This window comes from Passer domesticus, chromosome 1 (assembly GCF_036417665.1).
Source record: "Passer domesticus isolate bPasDom1 chromosome 1, bPasDom1.hap1, whole genome shotgun sequence".
NCBI classification, from domain to species: Eukaryota; Metazoa; Chordata; class Aves; order Passeriformes; family Passeridae; genus Passer; species Passer domesticus.
Genome location: NC_087474.1, coordinates 108281432 through 108307262, shown reverse-complemented (window position 1 = coordinate 108307262; position 25831 = coordinate 108281432). Strand labels below are relative to the sequence as shown.

Here is a 25831-nt window from a genome sequence, read left to right as displayed (position 1 = left end):
GTAAAACAGAGCAAGGTAGAACACAAAACAAGTCATAAAATGACAGGCCAGGCAACCTGAGTGCTGAACAGCTGCACAGAAGTCTTCAATCTTTGCCTCAACGTGTTGAAATGAAAAAAAAAAGAAGAAAAACAAAAGCAAAAATAGGAGACAAGGAACAGAACGAGGGAAGGAAACAGAGATAGAAAGCAAAGTGGTTTTCTCACTAACTGCCTGACCATTAATGCCAGAATCTGCCACCTGATCCAACCACTGACTTTCACCCTGCCCCAAGTCCAGCACTATACCAAAATCTACAATCTTACACTGAAGAGTGGATTTGTACACAGCCAAAACTATGATTTTCCCAGTGACACTCCACACTGCATAAACAGATGTCTCCTTTGTTAGTCATTCCTTATGTATCCTTGGTGGGATGGTCCTGGCTGCAGTACAGTGTTAATACCTTCCCAGTGACTCCTGCTTACCCCAGCTGGAGGTGGAGTTGAAATGGCAAGCAGATGTACACCAGCTCTTCCCCAGCATATCCTGTTTTTGCAGAGATTTAATCTAAGGCACCGTTTTCACTTGGTATGAATGTGAGACATTCTGCACCAGCAACAGGGAACGTTTGGCTTTGATTTAATTTATCCAGACTTTGTGATAGACTGGTCTCAGGGGCAAGGAGGCACTGGGGCTTGCATCACCAGCTCTCTTGGCTTGCATCTCTTGGTTAGAGATGTCTCCTCAAGGACTCTTCTCCCCAGCAGTGGATTATAGTTTCCTGAAGCCCATCACTTTTAGTAAAGATGGCAAAGACTATAATTGATTTAATTTTATACAAATTCAGTGCTTTTTGGATGAATTGCAGATTTGGTGAAGCACCAGGTACCTCAGTGCTATGAAGAAACACAATTTAATTGTTAATTCAAGTTTCATTCTTTTTAAATACTTCAGTTTGATTTTTCTGTCTCTTTTTTTTTATTTGTGCATTTTTTAAAGTTGGAAGCTGCCTCAGCAAATTGTATATGCTGCTGTGGTGGCATCTTTTAGCTAAGCTCAAGGGGAGTTGTAGAGGTTGCTGGCTCCTGAGAACGTAACTTGGTAAGACAGTGGCTTCCTTGGCAAAGTCAGCGCCAGAGCCTTCTGGCTCTGCATCTGCCTGCCACCACCGAGGTGTTGGCAGAACGGCTGCTGGCAAGGCCGAGCTGCTGAGCCATCACTGGAGAGATCTGTCTGGAAAAACAGCTCTGCAGGAAAAAACAAGCTGGATAGCGTTATTCTGGACCGACTCAACGATGGGTTTTGTGGGATGGTGGCACAAAGAGCTGTGGTGGCTAGCTGTGGTGTGAGTCCACCTGAGGGGGACCCTTGGAGCCTCAGCTCGGTGCCACAGCCAGCAAGGTGCCAAACACCACATGCTACTCAAACACCTGAGTTAGTGTAAGTACTGCCGGTGGGAGTGTGTATGGAAATACCTTCAACCAACCAAGACACAATTACAGGCTGCTGTGACTTCCACCAGTTGTCACGTATTCCCCAAGTTAAAGTTTCCACGTTAAAATACGTAAATGTTAAATTAATCAGACTGATTGCTGAATTCATTTTCAGAATGTTGGTTAGCTGCTGGTATTTGTGGATTGCTGATTCATCTGGGAGATGTGATGCAGCAGGGAGTGTGGATATGTCCATTGGAGAAAGAGGCATTTCAGTTGTGTCCTTTAAAGCCTTTCTTCTCTTCAAATACACACATAACGAAAATACTTTCTGAAAGGTATTCAGTGGGGGTTAAAAGCAGAAGATGTGTTTATGCTGAAGGTTGTTAAATGTATTTACAGCCTTTTTTTGGAGCTCAGTGGGAACTGCACTGTTGTTTATTGGTCTGCTTCAACAGCTTCTGGCTGAAATTAAAGGAAATCCATTGCCTTGATTTGCAAAAACATTATAGATTGCTTGTGCTATGATGAGATATGAGAAGCAATTTGAGTGAAGCCCAACATGTGTAGCATGTCATGAGAAAACATGTAGTTTGCAATATTCAGATAATCAATATGAATGGATCTGCAGGTTCTTAAGATATAAAAATAGCTTTGTTTGAACTGATTTCCTGATTTTTTGGTGTTTCTCAGGCCTGACCAAAGGGACTGAAGACTCTGGTTCCACTTTTGAGTCAGTGTTGGTGACTTCAGCTTGTGCTGTCCATCCAGTCTTTCCTGTCCTGAACTGTGCAAATGCAGGTGTTTTCCACTACAGTCAAGTATTTCCAGGAACTTGTCAGAAAAATAATTAGGAAAAAAGCAAAGAGCATTAGAGCCAGTGCTGATCAATCCACGTACCCATTTTAAGCAGACACTTCTCCACGTCCCTGTTTTTCTAGCAGCTTGCAGTTATCAGTTCTTTCAGGTCCATCTTTGAAAGAAAGATATGAAGTTGGCAATAAAACCTGTGTATGCAAGTCCCTCTGACCACTGGCAATGTGCAATATGGGAAGCCCTGTCAAAGTAAAAAGACCTTCTCCCAAACACCTGCTTATGTTAGCTCATGGCAGCAGTGAACCTTTGACACTTGGTCCACATCTTTTCTGTTCACTGGAAGCCTTGCTGCTGGGAGCCTTGCTCTCTTTTTTAATTTCTTTCCTCTGAAGTGGCCGGAGAGGCCACGTCTGAAAGGACAGTCCTTGCAGTTATGACAGGTGCAGCTTTTGTCTCATCCAGGATGTTCCTACTCAGTCTCCTGACTGTAGTGACAAGGTCATGGCACACAACGTTTCTGAACAATGAAGAATGTTGAATAAATAAAAGTACATAACAAGAAATGAAATGTGTAGGTCAGACAGGCAGCTACCCAGATTATAATGTGTGTGAGAATGTGTGTGTAATTATGTTGTTTCAAAAGTAGAGCAGGGACTTTACTTGCATCATGTTTAATTTTATTCTCCACATAAAAATATATTGTTGGAATTCACTCAGCGTTTACTGTTGCATGTAAGGGTAAATCAACTATCAGACAATGGAAGTCTTTGGCTGCTGTGTTTGGTACTGATACTCATCAGAGGGATACTCTATTTGGTTTTAGTTCCCTCCCTTCAAGAGACGAAACTGAAGTGGAGCAAGTTCTGAATGATAAGAGATTTCAAATAGGTAACCACAGAGAAAAGATTGGAGAAAAAAAAAGGAGACTGGAAAGGACAGAAGTCTTTGATATAAAAATGTCAGTATTTAAGTGTCAGTAATCAATAGCTTGCCATAATTTGCAGAAGAAGCAAAGAAATCAATTTAATGGGCCACAGAGCTGATTTTGGCTACAAGTCTATCAGATCTTTCTATTACTGAGATGATAAAACATCATCAGTGGCCACCTGAGGGTTACTCAATGCAGTATCCTCACAAGAGGAGAGAGCAGCTGAGACAACCATCAGCCACGGGCAATGTGCATGTGCTTGTTCTTACCTTAGACTAGGAGGGTGGGCCAAGTTAATATGTGAATTCTTCAGCCCCATATTTCTGTGTTTTTATGTATGAATAAAAAAACCCCTACAGTACCCTGTGGCTGAACCAGAGGACTTTGTTAGATCACTGTCTGCTCTCTGTGTCTAATTTTATCTCTGTCTGCACTTGGTCTTGCTCTCTACCTCCGGCCACATGTTCTTGCCCACTTCCTTGTGACAGTTCTCCTGCAGCTGTGTGGTGACCTAGACTGTAATGCTGACCCAACAGGAAAGCAGCCCAGTAAGAGATTAGTTAACTGCAATTTATTCAACTTATGTAGCCATTCTGTAGATGTAATGTAAACATTTATAGGGGTGATAGGTAATACTTACATACTCTGTCAAGAATGTTGATTAGTGGATAATGCAAGTTAGGGGTCTAGATGGGGTCAGGATGGGATCTTCTGAAATTTTCTTCAGGTCTAGTAATGGTTTGGAGAAGTCACTTAAATATTTTATCCTGTTTCCTTGTCTACAAAATAAAAATATTTGTCTAATTTGCAAGAACTGTTGTACAGTGCTTAGAATTAAGAGTGGGTGAAAGGCTGGAAATACTATATTTTTTAAAGGTCAAAATAGAATTTTCTGATAATTGTGGTACAATGTTAACTTGAGCTGACACAATTTTTTTTGTCTCTATATGCCAAAATAAGTTGTCTCCTGTGAATGTAGTTGGTAGAGTCAAAGTATCAACTCAAAGAGGAATTTCTTAGACATTTATTATATTTAATGAAGCCTGTATTTTCTTATTTTTATTCTCACTGCATAGGGAGAGGCTTAACAATTTCCCAACTGTTTTTGCCTGCACTCTGGAGCAGTTTTTGGTCAAAATGCATTGAATACTGCAGAAAGGTTGCAAAGATTTGAACATTTGAACAAAATGCAAGCTGCGATCAGGGGACTGTGGTCATGACTGTCTTTCTTCTGCCCAGGGAACTGGAGAGCTCAGAGCCGCGTGAGCTGTAAACACACTGTGTCATCCCTCCTTAGGCTCTAACAACAACATGAAAGCCCTGATTGGCGGTCTTGGCACATTTTCCTGAAATCTCCTTGGTGTAGAACCTACTAAGGCAAAGGAGTAAACACCTTTTGATCCTGCATAGCTGAAGTGGGAACAAAAGTCTGGAATACAAACACGAGTTCAGGTTGGTTTTAGGAGCAACACTTGGCAGCCCATGGGGAAGGAAAAGTGTTGTGCTTGTCTCTGGAGGCCAAGGACTGAGTGCTGGTAGGATGTGTCCTGTGAAGGGGTCTGATGAAGTGTGGGCTTCCTCCTGAGCTGCTGGAGCATTTAGACATGGATGGCTGAGTACAGTCACTGAGGGGTTGTGGTGACAAAGGAGTCTCGACCCTTGTACATTAAACTAGTGTCAAGTGCAGCTGTAAATTCTGAGTGGCTTCCAGTGGCTACCTGTCCTCTGACTATGCACTCAGTTTGGCCAGCACAGTGCTGACACTCTGGATTATGGCTGGAGGCTGACACTGTTCAAGATTTAACTGAAATTTTGCTGTTTGATTCTTGCTGAGGTTAATATCCAATTTATGGTGCGTTGTCCTTGCTGGATTACAGTTACCAACTCTTACTGTCCTCCTCTGTAGTCATGCATTGATTTGCATTTTCTTCAAAACCTGCCTTCCGAGGCTATTGGTTGTAGAAATGCTTAAGAATTTTGGTCTCACTGTTAAAAAGGTTAATTTCCAGCTCTCTGGGTTGCAAAGAAAAGCTTAAACATATGATCCCTGAAGGCTTTGAAACTAGATACAATTAAAGAAAAAAGAAGATTTAAGCTCTCCTGATAGAAATGCTGCCACAATTTCTGAAGAGTTTGAAGTAGTAACTCACATTCTGTTGATTGATTCCATATAATATTAATTTGTTAAATATCTCTCACTGTGTTTCTCTGTGTTTTTATTCAGTGCCACTTTCAAGACCTAAAACAAATGACTCCAGGCTCTAAGTAGTTTTTTCCATTGATGACAGTATGTTCAAACAGAGAATAGTATCGTTAATGAAAAGTTTTTTCTTCAGGATCTTACTGATAAAGCCTGTATGTACACTGGTAATTAAAAAAAAATATTGGGGTTTTATTAATAATATCTTGAAATGTAATTGACAGGCTGCTTACTCCTACTTTGCAGTCTCTCCTGTAAATTGCTAACCAAAAAGAGTTGTTGGTGTAATCTCCCCAGCATCACATCTGAGCTCTGTATCAAGAAAGTCTTATGTCATAACTGTTCTTGAAATACAGTGGAACCCCATCTGGATTTTCCAGTTACTTGTTTGCATTTATGGTGAGCACTAGGAAATCCATCAGGAGCTCTGTGAAACTGTGGTGAGAGGGGGCCAGCCCTCTCAGAGACTCAGGGTGCAGTTTTAAGGATTTCCTATTCAATTTTAATAATAGAAGATCTGCTAAATTGAACTAATGAGAAATAAACGTAGCTTCAGAAGTTACTGACAAATCTAACTAAACTCAGTCAAAAACCTCTTAGTTCTGCTAAACTGTATCCCAGTATCTTCACAGTTGCTCTTCTGATCAGTTCTTATTTAACACTTTTTGCAAATCTTCTCTTAGGGAGAGAAATCAAGAAGTTTTATTACATGTAGTGAACCTACAGATAGCAAGGTACAATATGAACGCTGAACTAGTTTAACTTGGCAGCACCTTTTTGTTAGTTGTTTTGTGACTCCATTTATATGTCATTATTAACTTGATGATTTTTATGCAAGCCAACTTCTCTGTTTTGAAAGAATGAAAAGGTGATTGTTCTTGGGTAGCTGTATTTCTCACCAGGCAAGTGCAAACGTGGTAATGCAGCGATGTGGCTTTCCTGCTTTTAATGTAAGGTCTCCAGACAATACTTCTCTACAGGGTGTAGACATGCTGTTAGAGGATCATGTTTCCATAAAACAACAGAAGCTTAAGTTGGTGCATTAGGTTTGCTAAAACACGTTTGCTTCCCCATCTTAATATTGTTTTCATTGGATACAATCAAATACTTTATCATTCAGATAACAAAGTGTGTCAGCAAGTAATTGTATTTGCAAATTTCAGGACATAATTATCTGAGCATATGCAAAATTATGGGCAAGGAAAGTTGGTAACCCAGTTAAGATGAGACTGAAAATTTGACTTATTATATATACATGCTGTTTGAAACAAAGAGGGAGAGGCAGTGCTTTCCCTGGAAAGAAAAGAAGTCAGTATGGTGTTGGCATTGCTTTTTAATGTGCTCTTCCAGTACAAAGGACTCAAGGTTTTTTGATTAATTTAATCCATTTCCAGTTAAAGTTTTCTTTTTGGGAAGGTGACAGAAGTTATTTGAGAACAAGTTGATAAATAAGAGCTATAATTATAATAAAGTTTTTCTTCTGCTTAGAAATTAATGTTTAACAACTGAATGAAGAGGCTTGTTAGTGCAAGTATTCAGAAGCAGGAGAATAACCTTACCTATCATTAGGATTCAAGTGAGTGTACAGCACAGGACCTTTGTTATACAGCTGTTTATGGAAATATGAGTTAGTTGCAGACCCCTGGTATCATCCCCCAGCACAGTAAGAAGGTAGATTTTTGAGGAATGGTTCAAAAGTGCGAACAAGAATAAAGGCATCTTTCCCCCCAATCTGGAAATTAAAAAAAAAAAAACCAAAAAGGTTAAAACCCCCAAGTTTTATTTTATAGGGTAAAAGGAACAATTTCCTAAACACAAACACATCTCTCTTCCTTTAGTCTTTTCTATCCTGATTCCAAGCCCGCTGACCAGAGCTGAGCTTCTGTTCAGGGGAAAGGGATGCTATTCCTCTGTGCATCTTGTAAATTTTATTTCAGCATGGGTCAAGGGAGCTGTGTCAGAGGGATTGGAAGCTGGCTCCATATGCCAGCTCCTCACCTAGCCTCAAGCTGGCAGCTGAACTGAAATCTCCAGCTTCAATTCCATGCTCAGTAGCACTGGTTATGCACTGGGTGGTCAGTTAGGGTCTATTTTTAGGGTATGAATAAGGATTGCGTGTTTCAGCTGTCTGCACCTTTTGTGTAACACCAGACTTCTTTCCCTATTTAAAGTCCGAGCTGATGAGGAAATGTGAGTGGAAAACGTTTCTGAGATCTGTGGTTTCTTAATGTCAGAATAGTAAGGTTTGGGTTAGGTTGCAAGGCAGTCTGACACAGAAGGTTTGCTTATTGCAGAATAAGCCCCTGGAGTTTAATTTTATTTGCATTCCACATTCCTTAGAGCAAATAAAAAGTGAGTTTTGAAATGGTTTGGATGGATTTTTCCCAAACCTCAAAAAAATCTGTGATCTCATTGTTCATAACTCACTTTGTTAAATTCCATACTTGGACTATGGGTGATGAAGATTGCTTCTGCACTTCTCACAGCTCTGTTAAGTCTACATACATAGTTTATTCTGTCAAATATGGGTTTTTCTCATCAGGGCTTGTTAGTGCAAGTATTCAGTTCTCACCATCATGACAAAATGTTTTTTAAGGGATTATGTGTTGTGACAGCCTCAATCTTTACCTGTTTCTCTGGTGAAATCCGGTATCGTACATTTTGACTTCCATCTGATTCCCTGATGATATTGAGCCCTACCCTCTGCTGTGCTGCTTCATGCTGCTTTAGCAGGAGCTGTTGGCTTGGGTTTTCCATCTCCAGGAGCTGTTCCTCTGTTATTCCTCTCTTGCAAATATATCCTGAGATTAGAGGCTGCTAGAAGGAGCAGTGCAACCATATACAGAGAGAGGCTCTGTTTGGCCTGGAAAGGTTGCAATCTAAAAATGAGCTTGATGATGTCTAGACAAGACTGTAAGTATTTAGTACCTTTACAGAGCTTTGCATCTTCAAAGCACTCTGCAAACATTAACTGATTAACATAACTGCGCCATCTGTTTTGATGTTTACATTTTGTGCAGGCAAAATTCCTGCTTTGTTTTATTACTTCTTGCAGGTATGTGGATGTCATTATTATGGCACTTCAGAGGATGGTAAAGTCAGGTCCACACATGTCTCCAGTAACATTTTGCCTTAAAACTCAAGCCAGTGCCATTGGGGCCCTGCTCTCTGACCTGGCTATGACAGTTGGGATTATTTCCCTCTGAAATTTCAGCCTCTAGTCTGTAGAAATTGTTGTTCCCGTGGCTGCCGGAGGCTGCTGCCTCTCTTGTCACTTTGCTGCTGAACTTAACTGTTTTCTCCCCAGCCATGGACAGGCAGGGACACATCCAGCAGTGTGGGAGATTCTCTGCAGAATGCCCCCAGACAGCCAGCTGAAATATTGTCTCAAGCAGAAAAAGGGGTAGAAACCATAAACATAGTGAAAAGAAGGGGAAATTTTTACTTAGCTTTTGGCAAAAGGTTGTTTTTCTCTCCAACTTCATGCATGGCTACAAGAAATGTCATTGTATTCTTCTTTTCCCAACTTGTTACTGGAGATTTTGTGTAACTGAGGGGCTGTACTGATGAGCCAGTGTTAATTTTCTATTTCAGTTTAAATGTCTTACTAAAGATTTCAAGACTGTTTCAAGACTGATTGAAATCAAAGCACTAGTAGCACTGACAAGAATCAAAGCTGAAAAACCTTAAAGCAAACCAAAACCACACTCTTCATTTTTTGCCTTTTTTTTTTCCTTTTACTTTCAACTCCTTACCATTTCAATGTTTCACTGCCTGAGTGGTGTTTCAGGTAGATCACACAACCTAAAACTACCTTTATTTCCAAGTTACTGCAACTTTGTTTTGCAGAAGAGCTCTAAAGAAACAAGTGCTCTGCTGTCAGCAGGGAGAGACCGGCAGTGTTTTGATCCAGGGAAAATTGCAGACACCCCGTGAGGGAAGCGAATCGTGAGAGATGTGCAGCGAGGCAGCGCGCCGGCAGACTTTTGCGTCAGTACAGGAGTCATCGTTAAAAATCTCAGATTAAACTCAGATTAAATGGTGCCGTGGCATCTCGTGGGAATCAGCCGTGACCGAGAGCAGACGTGGCGGCTGCCGGGCGTCAGGGAAGGCCCTGCTGTGGTTGCAGCTCCCCTCGGAACCGCTCCGCGCGGAGAGGCAGACGGCACGCACGGGCCCGGGAGAAGCTCCTTCACAAATTCCTTGTCTGGCACAGTTCACACCATGGTTTTAAGTGTGACCTCAAGGCATTTGCAAGGAATATCTTTATAAAGACTGTAACGAACGTGCAAGAGACTCTCACAGACAAATTTTCAATTAATAAGCCGAAAAACCTGCAACATGAGGATATAAATGCGTTGAAAAGATGGACTTGGACAGACCTAGATGGCGGGTGTGGCTTTCTTTCACACTGAATATTTTTGCAGCATTTTTTTGTTTGTTTGCATACTCGCTCCCGGTAGAGACATTATACAGGCTAGGATATGGCAGTTGGGAACAAAGCTCTGACAAAATGGAATTCTCCTTTGTCAGACTGTGGCATCGGAAAAGCTGACATCAAATTCCGCCAGGCTCTGACTGGAAGACTTTAAAGAAAGGTTGAACTTTTCAGTAAAGATACACTGTAGAAATGGTTTAGGAAAGGACTGTGTCCTGTAGCATCCCTGGGGTGAGGTGAGACAGCTGCAATTATTCCCCTCAAACTGAGCCCCTCATTTGCCAGAGCAAGGCTAGAAGAAGCCAGACACAGCTGTGAGCAATTGGCTCTGGGTGGCCCTGCTTGAGCAGGGGCAAGTTGGATGAGATGACCTCCAGAGGTCCTTCCTTCCCTCAACCCTTCTGTGAGCCTGCAGTTCACAGCCTTTCTCCTATTCCCTCCTAAAGTTTCCTCCTGAGAGTTCAGTTTCTTTCATGTAAGTGCTGCAGTCCCTTCGGCAGGTTACTCTGGGAAGGAAGAATACGAACACAGAGAATTGCAGACATTGTAACGAAGTTATGTGCAGCCAATTTCACACTGTGGAAGAGTGCCTCCTATAAAATGCTGAGCGTTGTTCGCTCAGATGGAAGGAATTACGCTGTGAACACGAAGCATTCTGTAGACTCAGTAGACTTCGGTTTTATATAGAGAATCCCACAGCAATCAGAGTGAATTTTGCATCTGACTAGCTCAATAGAGAGGATATTCTTTGCCTGTCTTCCCTCTGCTTTCCCTTATTAGTCCAAACCTTCCCCTACCACCCCCTCCCAAGAAGAATATACTCAATACCATTTTTATATTCTGCAAAGGAAAATGTTTCATATAATCTGTGTGGATACTTCTGTCATCTTAAATGCTTCTTCCAGCATTTTGTATTCTTACAGACCCATATCTCATCTCCCTTTTTAGTTGTAGTCCTCCACCCCTAAGTTTTGGGGGATGAAACCACACTATCAGTGTTTTCAATTACACTATAACAAGATCCCACATGGAGTGGGGAGCTTTATATTTTTAGCCAATTTCCAAGTAATTATATTCTATAAACTAATGGTAATAAGCAATCAGTGGCCTTACATTTACATCTCACATGAACAAAAAAGGGAGGTCTCTCCCACTGCAGCACCATGATGAAGATTCTGAAAGTCCATATAAGATGAAAATTATTTGCATGGAGGCACAGAGGGAAGCACTGTGCAAACATCTAATTGCAGCACTCCCTGCTGACTGTTTTTAATGTGTGTTGGTTTTATTAAGCATTCTTAATATGAAGCTAGACTTTTGCTTTGGCAAAAAATTTAAGAGAAACAGTGGTTTTAATTATCAGATTACTGAAATGCATGTAATTGGGAAAACCTGCCTGGATGCAGAAGATTAGGTGAATTTTTTTTCCATTGTAAAAAATGATAATAGATTGGTTTTGTGGTCCTGCATTGCCTGACTGGTTTTTTGTGTTGTGCGTGTGTGTGAGTGTATGCACAGTATGTATGGCTCTGTTACATCTTGAAGTTTTGGTTTCATGTGTTATGCTATGCATTGCTTATGAGGGATAACGTTTGCATGACAAATTGCAAACCCATATGGCATCGTGTTTTAACACCCTGTACTTTTAGGTATTTTCAAGGAACTGTGCCTGAGGAGGTGAAAAGGGGAATCTGCTGGTGACTTCTCACTAAAACTGGTGTCTCTTTAAAACACTGCTGTCAAATAAAAATGGTCATGGTTCAGTCCTAGATCAAATGCAATACAAAAGTGACATAGCTTTGTATATTGATATATGGTAGCCATACATAATTGGATTCTATGATTTATCCCACTAAGGAAATTCATAGCTTTGCAGAGAAAGAGACACACGTTGATCTAGTATGGAAGAATTTAGTTTTACAAGTCTTTAAGGATGCACCATTTCTGGGATAAGATTCTGCAGATCATTATTAGCCATCTTAGCAGCTCCTCCTGAGCTCTGCACAGTTACTGCCTGACTCTGGCCAGGTCTGTGGCTTTAGTAAGGATAATAACTAGTAATTAAATGCTTTCTCTCTTTAGTGCTTAGCTCAAATAGTTTTTAGGGCTGTGAATGAAGCATGGTGTAGCACCATACAGATTTATCAGCTTTCACTTTAAATTACTTCTAAAATGCATGCTTGTCTTTGTCTTCATAATTAATGTTTCCATCCCCACTTGTGGCTCGGAAACCTTTATATTTAGCTACACGATGACTTACTTGTTCTACACAAATCTTATGGTTCAGTTCTCACAACAGGCTAAATATTTCGCTTAAGGTAATTACCCGACTTCAAAGGAACTTTCATAGAAAAGTAATAATATCAAAAAGAGCCTATATGCTATAAATAGGGTATAAAATTCCACATTAAAGATGTGTGTATATTACAGGAATCTTCAGAGCAGTGTGAAATATAATTAGGGCCTTCTACTGAGGCATAAAATTCTCTGTAATACATGCTAATCTTATTTGCTTGGAATGAGGTGGGAATATACCTATCAAGGTATCTTTTGAAATATTTGAAATCTTTACATCCGAGTTTCCAGTTATACTTGTCTGACTTGATCTTTTCTTCCTTGTCACTTTTCCATCCTGAAAGGTTTATTTGTGAATAAGCTTTCTCCTCTGCACAAAATCAGAAGTGTGAGCTTTCAGTAGGGCATTTAGAATTTTAGTGAGATATAAAATGCTTTTTAAAAAAAGAGGAAGAAGAGCAATATAAATAAGTTCATATGTGATTATGTGCTCTTCAGTGTTTGTTGATTGCCTGAGAGGTTATATTGTAGTTTCAGTCCTTCATTGTAGTGCCTGTTCTTTGCAGCATCTCATTCTTCCTACAAATAGAAGTCTCTTAGAAAAGAACATTTCTAATTAACATACACCTTTTCTGATTAAAATATGTTTTATTTATGTCCTCGTTTCCCTCTTCTTTTGTCACCTCACAACTGAAGTATTTGTCCAGAGCACATCTTCAGAAATAATGTTTTAATGGAAAGTATTGATTGGTGAATAAGGATTGGTACACTTACCTCATGATTCCTGAAGGAATGGTCTGCTCCCAGTGCTGGCCATGCAAGCAGATGAGGAATAAGGCAAAGAATTGCTTTTGTCCAGAACAGGGACATTTCTGCTCTTTGATCTATGGGATCTAAAGCAGTGCTTTTTGCTTGGAAGGTGTTGTTGCAGTTTATATTGTACAGGTGGACAGACTGGGACAGAGAAGGACTGGTGACTCATCCTGTAATTACCGATGTAGGGAGAAAGGGCTTGAGATGTTCTGTGCCTGCTGGACTGATGGCTGCTGTATGTGGTTTAGGTGGCTGAATGGAAGATGGCTTGGAGCAGCACTGCATTGGGTATGGTTATATATGAAGACATCCAAAATGTAGTCACTCAACAGAAAAGTGGGTTTGTAGACTGGCTGTTGCTTTACTGGGAGAGAGAGAAACTGGGAGGAACTGGTATGTGCCTGACAATTAAACCCAGAAGTTTACGGGTGTCTTGTGATTTATTACAGGACTTGTAGGAAGCTAGAATAAAACAAAAACCAGGTTACCTGAATTACTGTTTTACATTAATTCTCAGCTCATTTTCATCTTTATATTGCTGGGCAGGCTTTTGCTGTTCCAGCAGGATGTAAGAAGTTTTGAAGTGTTCCTCAAGGTGTGCTTCCCACAGCCAGTTGCCATTGGTAGTCATCTTTGTAACTTGCTGCTAAAATAAAATCAAAGTCAAAATACACTCACTGTTTTCCTAATAATAAGTTCTGTGTAGTTCTAGGTGTCAGTAGCACTGCTGTAGGTAAAAGGGAGAGTGGCCTGGCTTCAGTGGCGTCACTGCTGTCCCAGAGCTCTGTGAAATATTTTTCTGTTGAAAAAAAAGGATTTGCAATCTAATGGTCTACCACGTTGACTGTAAAAATTTCTGGGAATGTGGAACCTTCCAGGAGGAGACCAGGCCAATTCCCTCCCAACATGTTAGCAGACAGTGAGTGAAGTCTGGCACCTGCATTTGCAGAGCTCCCCAGGATCTCACCTGGGCACTTCCACTGGGGAGCTCCACTGGATCAGGGGCCTCACAAGCTTGGGGGCCTGCAGCACTGCTAGGGTGCCCCAGAAGCTTTGAAAGACAGCCAGGGCAGATGATGAAGGAAACCCAACTTCTCCATAGTCTGACTCCCTTGAAGTCAAGACTTATTTTGAAAACTCTGAACAGGACCCCTGTCATGGACAGCTGTGCTTCTAAAAACCTACTCTTAGTACCACAAAATACGTTTTTTCAAATTAGGGATGACTCAAAAATCTCTATGTGTGTGTTTGGTTTGAGGGGATTGAACTGAATGGAAGTGCACTGAATTTTTAGATAAGGAAAGTCTATCCACACTTATTATGTGGTATGATGAGACACTGTTGTCAGGTTGCCCCTTATTGCAGTGACTAGACATGTGAATTTAATACAGGGCCTTTATTTTAATATAAAAAATTTTCCTTAAATGTGGTGTCAGCAAACTTAAGATGCAGAAGGACCTTTGCAAATAAATTGTTTTTATTGGTTAACTGAAGAAAAGGAGGATGATTGGGACCATTCGGGACATACGTGCTTTGAAGTTCCTCCTAAATTTTTTCCTTCTGACTTAACAGAACAAAATCAGGAAAAAAAAAGGCAATAGGTTGATACCATGAAGACATAATAAATTATGTTCCATAGCTGTTTTAATTTAGACGGGTTCTTCCATCTCAGCAACACCGTTGCATTGTTTACTCGGGAAAGAAGTCACAGCGATAAACAAACAAACACAAAGACTTACGGCCAGTGGCTGCCTGCGTATCACTTAGCAACATCAATATTTCTGTGCACAAATAAAGGTCTGCCGCGCGGTGCCTGCTGCCAGCATGTGTGCGTGTGCGAGCGTGTGTGCCTCTGTAGTGCTGACCTTGTACGCAGAGAGATCAGTCTGCCAGTGATTGGTCACTCCTTAATTTGGATGTCTAGACATTTCAGGCCGCGCAAGCGAGAGGCAGACATCTAAAGACGTGAGAAGAGATTCTAAGGGATACCAGGGCCTTAAAATAATTCCCTGTCAAACTGCAAATGTATTTTGTTCATTTTAAAAATATATGGGTACAAGTGACTGAATGGAACGCTTGACTGAAGGCTTTATTTTTTATTATCACTATTAATTAATGTGCTTCTTGGATGTTTTCACATGGCTGTGATATAAATAGTAAAGCTTCCTTAAAGGTTATCGGCGAGTGTGAGAGAGTTAATATTATGATTGGTCTACTGGCTGGAAATGTGTTTTCTTAATTTGCTAAGAACCATTAAGGATCTAGATCCAGAATCCCGAGAAAATAAAGTAACTATTTTAAAAGGCACTAGCAAATCTTAATTTATAACATTAAAACTATGATCAGGAATGTAATCTCTGAGAGTGTCCAGATGAATAGAAAATTATTGCCCAGCTGCGTTTTATTCAAAATGTCTCTATGTGCAAGCAAACCTGTTTATACCCACGTGTAGAAAAGGCTCAGTTCTGCCAAATGCTGAAATCCCTCAATTCCCACTGATGCCATTGGACATTTGAATGTTTCCAGGGCATTAGTCCTACGTTTGCAAAATAATGGCATGCACATACATTTACACAAGCCCAAATTTTCCGCTGCTCTTTAAGTATATGTACAACTGGGGCAAATGATCACCTAGTTAACATTTGCATGGATTGTTGTTTGCGATATAGGATATTTGTGTAATGAATTAGAATTTACATTTTGGTAAAAAAATGTTTAAATGTAGAGAGCCATAGCTATTGCCTTAAGAATATTTTACTGTAATAATAAGATCTAGAATGTGGCAGAGCTTGGAGGAGTTATTAGTATCCTTTGGAGATCTATTTTAGTTTTCTTTGGTTTTAATTCTTTCAGTCATAAATCCCAGAAAACGGCAAGTGGTGCTTGAAGAGCTACCAGCTTTTGGAAGCAGGCATTCAGCAGCAACAAATTATTTTGAAAATAATGTGAACCAGTTTGATTTCAGTATTGATTCTCTCTGTCCACTATCAGAGTATTCCCATATGGGAAGAGGTATAGCATCACAGAGAAACTTCCATACAACTGTAGAGGTGTCTGTATTAAAGTGTGCTGGTGTAAACCACTTAGGTAGGACTCACACCTGTAAATGAACAAAGTGTTCTTGTGCAGAAACAAGAGACCAGATCTTAGAGCTAGTTTGTAGTGTGAGGATCTGCACTACAGCATTAGCAGAGTGGTTACCCAGCTGTAGCTGTATTGATGTGACACTCACCCCCTGCACCTTCCCTCTCCCCCCAAATCTTTGGGAGCAATTAATTTCAGCATAAAAATCAATTTATTTTCAGGTAAGTCTCAGCTTTAATTCTATGAGGAAAGTGTTAATCTAGAATAGCTCCAGGTTTTATTTTTCTACAAGATTGCCCTGTTTCTTCTTTTTTTTTTCCTTTTTTTTTTTTTTTTTCCCCTTTTCTAATGTTTGGCTCAAGTAATAGCAAGCTGCATTAGCTCCTGAATTCTGTATCAGATGAAGAGCTGCCTTCCCTGGGCAAACATCCCCAGATTTCTGTGGATGTGGAGGCAGAGAAAGAACCCACACAGACATGTGATGGCAAAGCACTGACACTGACAGGTCTCTTGATGTTATAAGTACTGTCCCCTCCAGTAAATCTGTCCCATTTTTAGAGGCAGGCCACAATTATTGTATATTCCTTCTTCTGTCTGTTCAGAAAATGTCTCTATGCAAATAATTAACATATAATCAGACCCCAAACCTTGTCTAACTGCACTGCTGATGGAGGTTTTCATAGAGCCCATTTAAATGTGCCAGGAGGACATTTAAAAACAGGGAAGAAAGTGAGGTATTTTTAAGCAAACATTCTTTAAACACTTTGATAGAACAAATTGTACTTTAAAAATCATTAACTAGGTAAAATAAACAGCAGTGGGGTTCTCCATCACTTGGCCTTCTTATGTGCCAGTGTGTTAAATTGTTTGCAATATTGCCTGCTAGTTCTTATGATTTTATTGTATTCTGCCATTTTCTGCAAGTTTCAACTCTAAAGTTTTAATTATTATCTGAGAAGCTCATATTACTTGTTAAAACAAGAAAATTAATGCAAAAAACCCTCAGAGAGACATTATGGAAAGAGAAGGTGGTATCTGTTTTAAACAAAACTGGTTTGTCCCACACTTGCTTTTTATCATTTTCATTCCCACTCTCACAACCCCCATGCTTTTAAGAAGGGGGCTAAGGGATGTGTGCCCAAGAAGTGATCTGGCCAGGATCAGTTTTGTCCATGGAGGACACCCACCAAGTTTTCACCACGTTGCTTGACTTGTGCATCTGTGATGCCTTGTTTTTTGTGTGGCCTGCTCTACCCTTTGGCAATCAAACACATTATTATCCTTTCACCTTTTGTTCTTGCTTACCTCACCCTAGGTGAATCTCAGCTTGCAGGCTGTTTCCTGGGTTTGCCTGCTGTGGGTGCCTTCCTGGCTACAGTTATCTTCCCTTTTGGGTTAACAGGAAAAGAAGGGGCACATAGAGTGTGGTGCAATCTCCCTGCTATCCTCTCCCTGTCAGGGCACAGGTCTTCTGCTAATCCATGCTGTGGGCTTCCTATGGCACAAATTTTTGGTGGTGCAAACACCACATTCCTCAGTTCTTCTCTGATTGATTGCTATCAGCGTGCCCATGGTTTTCAAAATGTTTTGGGGTTTTTCCTGTGGCTTTGCTCTGTTGCCCTTCTTGTTGCTTTTACTGACAGACTGTTTCTGTTCATGCATTCTTCAGACTAATATTAAGATTTCTGCTACAAATGCTATAAAACTGAAAAAAACACCAATATTCTAATTAGAAGTATTTTAAACTGTGGCTTAAAGAAGTACAGATTTAGGTATCAGTTGAAAAATAAATTGCATATAATGTTTTGGTAATGGTTTTATATTTGTCTGTCTTTTGGGTTCGACATATCTGTAATTTGGGTTGCTAGTATTACAGCTTAAATAAGCCAACTAGGACATTCTAAAACGTTACATTTTCTTGTAGTCTAGACATATTTTCACAGACAGTCCAGCCACAGCTAAGGGTCTCTGTAGGTTTAATACAATTCAGATGCTTCTTCTTTTGGGACAGTCTTAGAGCTTACTGACCCTGAACACAATATATGAAGATTACTCATTTATTGGCCAGATTGGCAGAACTGAGTGGTTGCTGCCTTGTGCGGTCATTTTGCTCCCATTCCTGTGCTGCCTCCTGTGCTTTGCTGGCACTCCAAAATTGCTTACAATTTCTATGATCCAGTTTGTTCTGTGTGGCTGCTCAAAGGTTTCTACCACTACATCAGAATGAGTACAGCAAGAGAGGGAATACCTAGAAGCTGCTCATCAGTCTGTCCTGGGATTTTCTTATCTATGTCTCTGGGTGCATTACATCAAGAAGGAGGTACTGAATATCTGAATATGTGCCCAGCACCTGTAATGCAATATCCTAATATTCATAAGCTTCCATTAAGGTCACTTGTCTTTGAATCTTTGGAGACACATCACTAGGAATTATCCTGTCCTCTGAAATGTTAGTGCTGTGACTGATGAGAATTTGAACAAAATTGTGGTTTTTGAATGCTCTTTGTGGTTTCATGTATGATTTGAGTAGATGTATTATTTAGCTTGGTTAACCTAGGCATGCAACTGAGCCCATGGTCTGTAACTGGTCAGCTTTAACATTTGCATGTCCATTTGTTAAAATAATATTTTATGCTAGGAGACGCTTAACTTCTGCATTCATTCAGTAAGTATGCAGTGTGTTCCCATATCAGGTCCTTTGACATGGTATTACCTAAATGAGCTTCACAGAATTGTCTTCATTCCAATTCCTCCCTATTTTTTTTATTTCCTGTCTGTAGTGTTCCCAGCAGTGCAGTAGCCAGGATTTGATTTCTGTCAGAAATGATACTGCTTCAGTCTCGTCTCTGTAAGTCTCCGCAGGGAGGTTAGAGGGTGGTTATCCTCCGGCTGGTCTGGACCTGGTCCAGCATTCAATGAGAATGCAAATCCCCTTGAAAGCAGATACCTTCTCTGCAGTGATACTGCCTTTATGCTGCGTGTGCCTCAGGAAGCTTGTGATAAATTTATATTTGCATTGAAATACTGTTATTTTTTTTAAAGGTACCCATTCCTTTGCTGTTATTGAACTTAGTAAATGAGCCTAATTCTTTCCTCTCCTTTTCAACTAGGAAAAAAAAAAGAGTATGTATAACACAACTCAGGGCCTTGCCACAGCAGTGTAGGGGATTATTGTTAGTGCTTTGCTGGAACATAACTTTGATTGTCGAGGCATTTGCTGCAGTTCAGAACATTAATTTTGTCATGAGAGGATTCCACATCTTCCTTGTTTTTAAGGTACGGTGTGGCAGCATGAGCTTAAGCAAGCTGGGTTTAGTCGCCCATCCCCACTGCCCAGGTGCAGAGGCTTAGACTCGAGCCGGCACAGCAGCTTTGGGAGCGGACGCAGCGCTGACCTGCAGGAGGGAGGATGGCAATGCCGCAGCCAGTTTTGTGGCCCAAGACACCTCTCGCAAGAGGGTCGGCAGGCCGTGGCGGGCACGCAGGCTGCGGGACGGAAGCGTGGCCGAGGGGCAGAAGCGCAGCCAGCTGCGGGCGCGGCGGGAGCTGTTCCTGCGCGGGCTGGGAAGCCGGCTCGCTCGTCCGCAGCCCGGCACGCGGCTCTCGAAGCGGCCGTAAATCAGCCGCGCTTCCCCGATTCAAGTTTTATCTTGCTCAGGCCGATCAAAAATAGCCCGTGCGCGGTGGGCTGCCGGCGGAGGGGCGGCCGCGTTGGCCGGGCGCTGCTATTTCCGTGCGGGGCCGGCGGGCAGGGCCGGCGGGCAGGGCGCTCGCAGCCGCGCCTCCCCGCGCACCAGCCCCTCTGTTGATCGCTCTGTTGTCACTCCCTTAGCGACCGTCGCCACGTCGCGCCTTCGCGTCCTGCCGGGCAGCCCCGTCCCCCCTCCCTTTCCCGGCTCCCCGGGGCCGGCTGTCGTGTTTCCAGAAAAAGCCGGCCCGGGGCTGCGGGGCGCTGCCCGTGCCCGGCAGGTGTCCCCGGCGCCGGCCCGGAGCGGCTCTCGCCACCGCGGGGCTCCCGCGGCCCGGCCCGCCGGGGCTCCGTCCTCCTCATCCAGCCGGGAAGCAGTGCAGCAGTTTTCCGGATCAGGGAGGGAGGTGGGGGCGAGCCTGAACCTACTGGCACTAAATAAGCGTGAATCAAATTCCTCGTACTGTTTAATAATTAATAATTGGGTTAAAACATAGATATTTCATAACTAAACGGGTGTTTAGTCCCTTTCTCTGCCCCACCATCCCATCCCATCCCATCCCATCCCATCCCATCCCATCCCATCCCATCCCATCCCATCCCATCCCATCCCATCCCATCCCATCCCATCCCATCCCATCCCATCCCATCCCATCCCATTTGAAGGCTTCCAACCACTTCCTCAAAGCTGCCTAAACTTACACGCTCCCCCTACCCACAGAACTTGAAGGGAAATGGTAGAGAAAGCCCCCAGCTGTGGAGCCTGCAGTGAGGACTCGATTTCACCACCCATTTTCCGTCAGCAGGAGACAGACATCCTGTAATCCAAACAGGGAAGGCTAAGGAGGAGTGGACAGACATCACCTATCTGAAATGCCAGTGGTATCTATCCTAGCTTGCCAGATTTTCTTTACCCCTTGTCTGCTGGCATCACGTTTCACCATTTCAGTCCCTGCTCAGCACGGTGTGTCCCAGCCCACCAGGTTGCCTGGAGCACCTTCTCATCCCTTCCAAGAACTCCTGATGCAGATGTGCCCCCAGGACCTGCCTTTGCCCCTCTCTCAGTGGTGCCCCAGGCATCCCTCCCTGCCAACACACCTGGGGCTGAACTGGTTTTGCGAATGCTACATTCCTCAGCATTTACCACAGTGGCTGTTTTCTTGACAAATCCTTCCTAGCTACAGAACAGATCCTTCACTTCACTGAGACATATCTCTGATAGGCTGTATTTTTAAATGTGATTGCCAAAATATTAAAAATAGCCAGATTTTAGGATTTTTTTAATGTTTGTGTATAGACACAGTATCTCTGCATACATAGTTCCATTCTGATCCATTCTTTGATTTTGGAAGACTTTGACTTTTGTAAATGAGCAGAAAATGTCAGCCCAGTGAGCATCAGCTCAGCACTGATGTTTTTGGATTTATGAGGATCCACTGTTTCTTGAGTAGCTAACAAGAAACAGAGTGATGGACATCTCTGAAAAGCTATAGAAAAAATTGTTATTTAATAAAAAAGTGTACATGTGTGAGCACTAGACTGGGAGGGTACATGGCTGTTTGTAACTGTGCCTCGAGCTAACCAAGAGGCTCAAAAGGTTAGAGCCACCATAAAAGTTGTTATGCAGAGCTGGTGGCATCCCTGCAAGAATTTCACTGCCACTTGCTGTGAAAGGGGCATTGGAGTTCCAGGAGAGATTTGGGGTTTAACTTTTAGTTGTTATAAAAAACTAGAACATAATATTAAACTTCTTTTTTTCTCTTTTAATGTTTGGTGGGGGGGAAGAGGAGGCTTTCAGCAGCTCTTCTTATTGTATCTGTTGATGTAATCTCCAGGGAGGTTACCAAGGTTAGATTTTTGAACAAGACAGATCTGATGTCATTACATATTCAGAAAACCTGTGTGCTGAGCTCTTCTAAAGTGCAACATTTCTGGATGCTGAGCACTTCTGAAAACGTGGCCCACTATATGAAATTACTGTATGTCATAAAAATAAAATTAAAAAAAAAAGAAAAAGAAAAGGCAGTCCAGATAACTCAGAAGATAAAATGGTGTTCTGCATGGCATGGGAGTAAGGACAAGCAAGGAATGAGAGTTGTGTATTGAAGGCAAGGAATCCGTCATGCTTACAGTTTCTCCATGAGTCAAATTTTACAACAGTGTAGACACAGCCTTTTTTTTTTCCTTGGCTTTTCCTTGTGCCTTCAGCTGATACTCAGGGCAGTGGGTTCGTCTTGCTGTGCCTATTTCTCAACCTAGCCTTTGCCTTTATCACCCACCAAAACATTAATTAGTTATGGCCGCACGATGCGCGTGGGTGCGTGTGGCACCGCAGCAACTCGTGGGTGCAGTGCTGCTACATGCATGGTGTCAGTGTGGGGGTTTCCTTTCTTTGATTTCACTGAATTGGAAAACCTTCTTCAGCTCTGTGTGGGTTCTGCTTGTGTAAAGAGTGATTGTAATAGTCACCTTATCTCACAGCTGAAGGACTGCAGCAGAAAACTGTTAAGAGGGCTGGGTTATTTGCACCAAACATTTCCTGTCAGTTTGCAGTTCCTCAGTCTGAAAACTTAGCCAGTTTAAGTTCTGCTTGATCAGATTTACTGATGAAGCAGAACTTAAAATCCAAGGTATTTTCTCTGTTGTTCAGAACAGATAATTTTTAGGGGAGAAATAGTTCTATCCTTCCCTTTGCCCTTCTCAGTTTTGAGGATGCTGATTTGTTAGCAATTCAAGATGATGGATAATCCCTCTACAGAGATGATGGTGTAGTTACCAGAACCTGAACGTGTTTATACTAAGAGACCATATCACATGGAGAAACTAAGAGTGTCAAACCAGCTCATGGGAAGAGTTATATCTAGGACATAGGAATACAAGGTTATTTTTTAGAATTTTTCTACAATGTCTGTAAAGTGCTTTTATAGATAAATAACTATTATGGCCTCTCTCTTGGCCAGTGGAAAGTGGAGATGTGAGGGTTGGATTTACTGTGGCGGAGAGACAGAGAAGAATGGAAGAGACTGGATTGCTTCCATGCCTCTGTAGATTTCCTGTTCATTGCCATACTGGTTGGATCATGTTGCTTCCCACCTACTGTTTTTGTCCCTGGTATGCTTTGAGTTTGAACTGGTGGTGACTTGTCAAGCCCTAGTGTCACTAGTATGTTTGTTTGAGGGGAAGGAAACCTGAAAAAGAATGAAGTGTTATCTCAAGCCTTTCTTAAATGTCAGTATTCATTCTTAAAGGAGCTTTGCTTTAACTTGCCTTCGTTCTTCTTTTGTTTAGTGAAGAGTACTTCAGTATATTGAATTTCATGCTGTTTGATGTAGCAATACACATTAACATATGGTGAGGAGTAAATGTAAGTACACTGTGCTGTTCTGTCTTGCATAAATAATACTATCAGCTAGTTGCCACCTTAATCTCGGTTCCTTCCAATTTATTTCATTTCAGTCACAGGGAACTCACAACATCCATATTGTCTGTCCTGTATGGCAACCAAAGGTCCCAGTTTGCCCAGTAAGCTGGCAGTGTTGGTAATGATCTTCAATACCAAGTCAAGAAGGCTCAAGGATAAAACTTGCATGTGGTTTCATTTTGTGCAGTGCATGCTATTTAGATTCTAGAAAACTTTGTTAATTCTGTTAATATTCTTGCTTTCAGTGTAAACTCATCTTCCATCCATTTGAATGGATACTGACTAATCTTTTCATTTGCTTAACCTGTTTACTAAACCCCGAGCTTCCCAGGGCAACAAAGATAACACATGAAGGTGACTCAGGTACAGTTTAAGAATATCGAGTAGCCTGGAATAAAGGGCTCGAGAATAGCAAGTAGGAGTTATTTACAGCAATTTAAGATAATCTGTCTGTGTGTGGAAGCTGAGCAGAGAGCCCTCGCATGAGGGGGCAGCGATACTCAGCATGGGAGCAGCGAGTGAGCTTTGCAAGAGGAGATCTAATACTCCTGTCCTCTGGTGGCCTTCCTTTTGAGGCAGATGTCACTGAAAGACAAAATACTAACCACATGAAATTCCCTGAAAGCTTTTGTGTAGGTTTACTCTTCATAAAGCAGCAATGGCATGCTCTTTTTCTTCATAGACAGTATCAGGTTTTGGGTTTTTTTTAAAATGGATTTAGATTCCCACTCAAGATTTATGGTGTTCCAATAGTCACGTTAGTGTACAGACTGAACTTTAGAACCTGTATTTTATATTTACAGATATCTTAAAATTGACTTTTGGGGATGAGAATGCTCTTCCCATATCCAGAAATAAATTACTTTGAGAAATGGAGATAATAATCTATTTGACTGTTTTTTACCCAATGAGCTTAAGTAGTATATCTTTCTTCGGCAGAATATTTTTCCCAACAATTTTTTGACCTCTGTTTACTCAGAAACCTAGTTATCTGAACAAGGGAGACTGGGAAACTTTGGCTTTGTAAAAAATACAGTTATAAAATAATAGAAGCATAGGAGCTTATTATTAGTTATAACTGCTGTTCATTTTCCTAGTTTCAGAAAATCTACCCTTGTTGCTTTTGTACCTATGGATGGTTTTATAACGTAGGGTGAAGGTTCTGGCAATGTTTATGTGCTTTTGCATTTTTTGTTAGTATTCTAATTATCATCAGTTTCTCCAACCAGACCATGCCATTAACATTCCTCCTACTCATGCTTAATGGAAATCAGAGTTGAAGTTTGACACAAAAGAACCATATTGTTCTTTGTTCCTGGTTCTGTGTCTGCATGAAATCTCACACACATACACACACGTGTCCTTTTCAAATTTGCAACTAACAGTGTTAAATTTTTCTGGGAAAACGATTAGAAGGTGAGAGAAAGTCCTTAACAAAATGACAGGGACACAGCCCACACAACTGAATGTCTTGGTGCAGAGGACTTCTTTCTTTGAGCACACACATGCAGACAGTATCCACCACAAGTACTGCCAGCACTTGGATGGCTCATGTAAATGTTATATTTCTTTAAAAACCAGTAATACAGGACAGAAGAGCGAGGGTGTTTTCAGCTTCATTTAATTATCAATTGTTGTCTTTTTTCTTCGAATGACCTGCCTTCGGTAGCTCGATAGTACCTTTTGTGTCCCCTCAGAATGTTCTGTGCTGTGAGCTGTGCCCTTACAAACGATTTGAACTTGTGGAAGTGGCAGGGGCAACTTTCGGAAACATGTAGCTGCCAAGTTTCCTGTGATGTGATCTTAAAATAGACCAGACTGGGAAAAGAGGGGAGGACTGTCACCAAGTGTGCTCCGCATGTCAGGACTGTTTTTACTTGATCTATATCGGCTGGCAAAGTCCTTTGTGAGCAGAAGAAAGAACCTCACCCCCACCCATTTCCTCTTTTCAGGCTATTTTGGGCTTCCTGTGAAGTTCTCAGTGTACTTTCTCAGCCAGAGCAGCATTGTGAGCTCCTTCTGGTAAATCACATTTTCGGGTTGGGGTGGGGGTTGGGTTGATTATAAGGAGAAGACAGGAATTTGTCTTGAAACAGGTTGGGGTTTTTTTCCCCTTCATGTGTTTAAGAAAATACACATTATCCCACTGAATGCATGGAAGTTTCCAGTATAATTTTTTTTTGACCAGGTCTACCTAGGTAGCTTTCACTCCTGTTAGCAGGTGGTACAGACATTTTCTCTTTTCTCTTTTAAGGAGTCATTACATTTAACAAAGAGCTAGTGCCAGGAAGAAGCAGCAGGATCTTAAGGAATTTGTGGAATATTCAAGCTGAATGTTCTTATTAGTTCATGGTTGAAAAATGCCACTGCATAAACACACATCACTGATCTATTTCTGTAGTGAAGCAATAGCCTAGTTCTTTTTTTTTTTTTCACTGAAGTTTCCACCAAAATAACTCAGTTGTTTTCACTGAGCTTGTCGTTGATTCCAGCCATTATGGGAGAAACCAAAATTGGAGTCCCATTTCCATGTGGATGTAAAGAGTTCTCCTCTCCTCTAGCTCATATTCCCAGAAAAACAAAAAGAAGCAGGAAAAAAATTCTGAAAGAAGATCCAGAATAACACGCTCTCAGATTTCTCTGCATAAAAAAATCCAGATGATATGAAACATACATGTATAACAGGAGAAAAATAAAATGTGGAAATCGGATTAAAGAGTTTTATCATGTGTC

At 41.5% G+C, this 25831-nt stretch overlaps 1 protein-coding gene and 1 long non-coding RNA gene across 7 annotated transcripts in view; one reads left to right on the top strand and one right to left on the bottom strand.

Moving 5' to 3' along the window:
• LDLRAD4 (low density lipoprotein receptor class A domain containing 4) overlaps window positions 1–25831 on the top strand; it is a 283046-nt gene that overhangs the window by 203706 nt on the left and 53509 nt on the right. The gene's annotated exons all lie outside the window — the stretch shown is intronic.
• Window positions 1445–19417, bottom strand: LOC135308096 (uncharacterized). Its single transcript, XR_010368627.1, has 3 exons — window positions 17295–19417; window positions 13394–13551; window positions 1445–10303 (listed from the first exon to the last, which is right to left on the bottom strand). It is a non-coding gene; the product is annotated as an uncharacterized LOC135308096 (long non-coding RNA).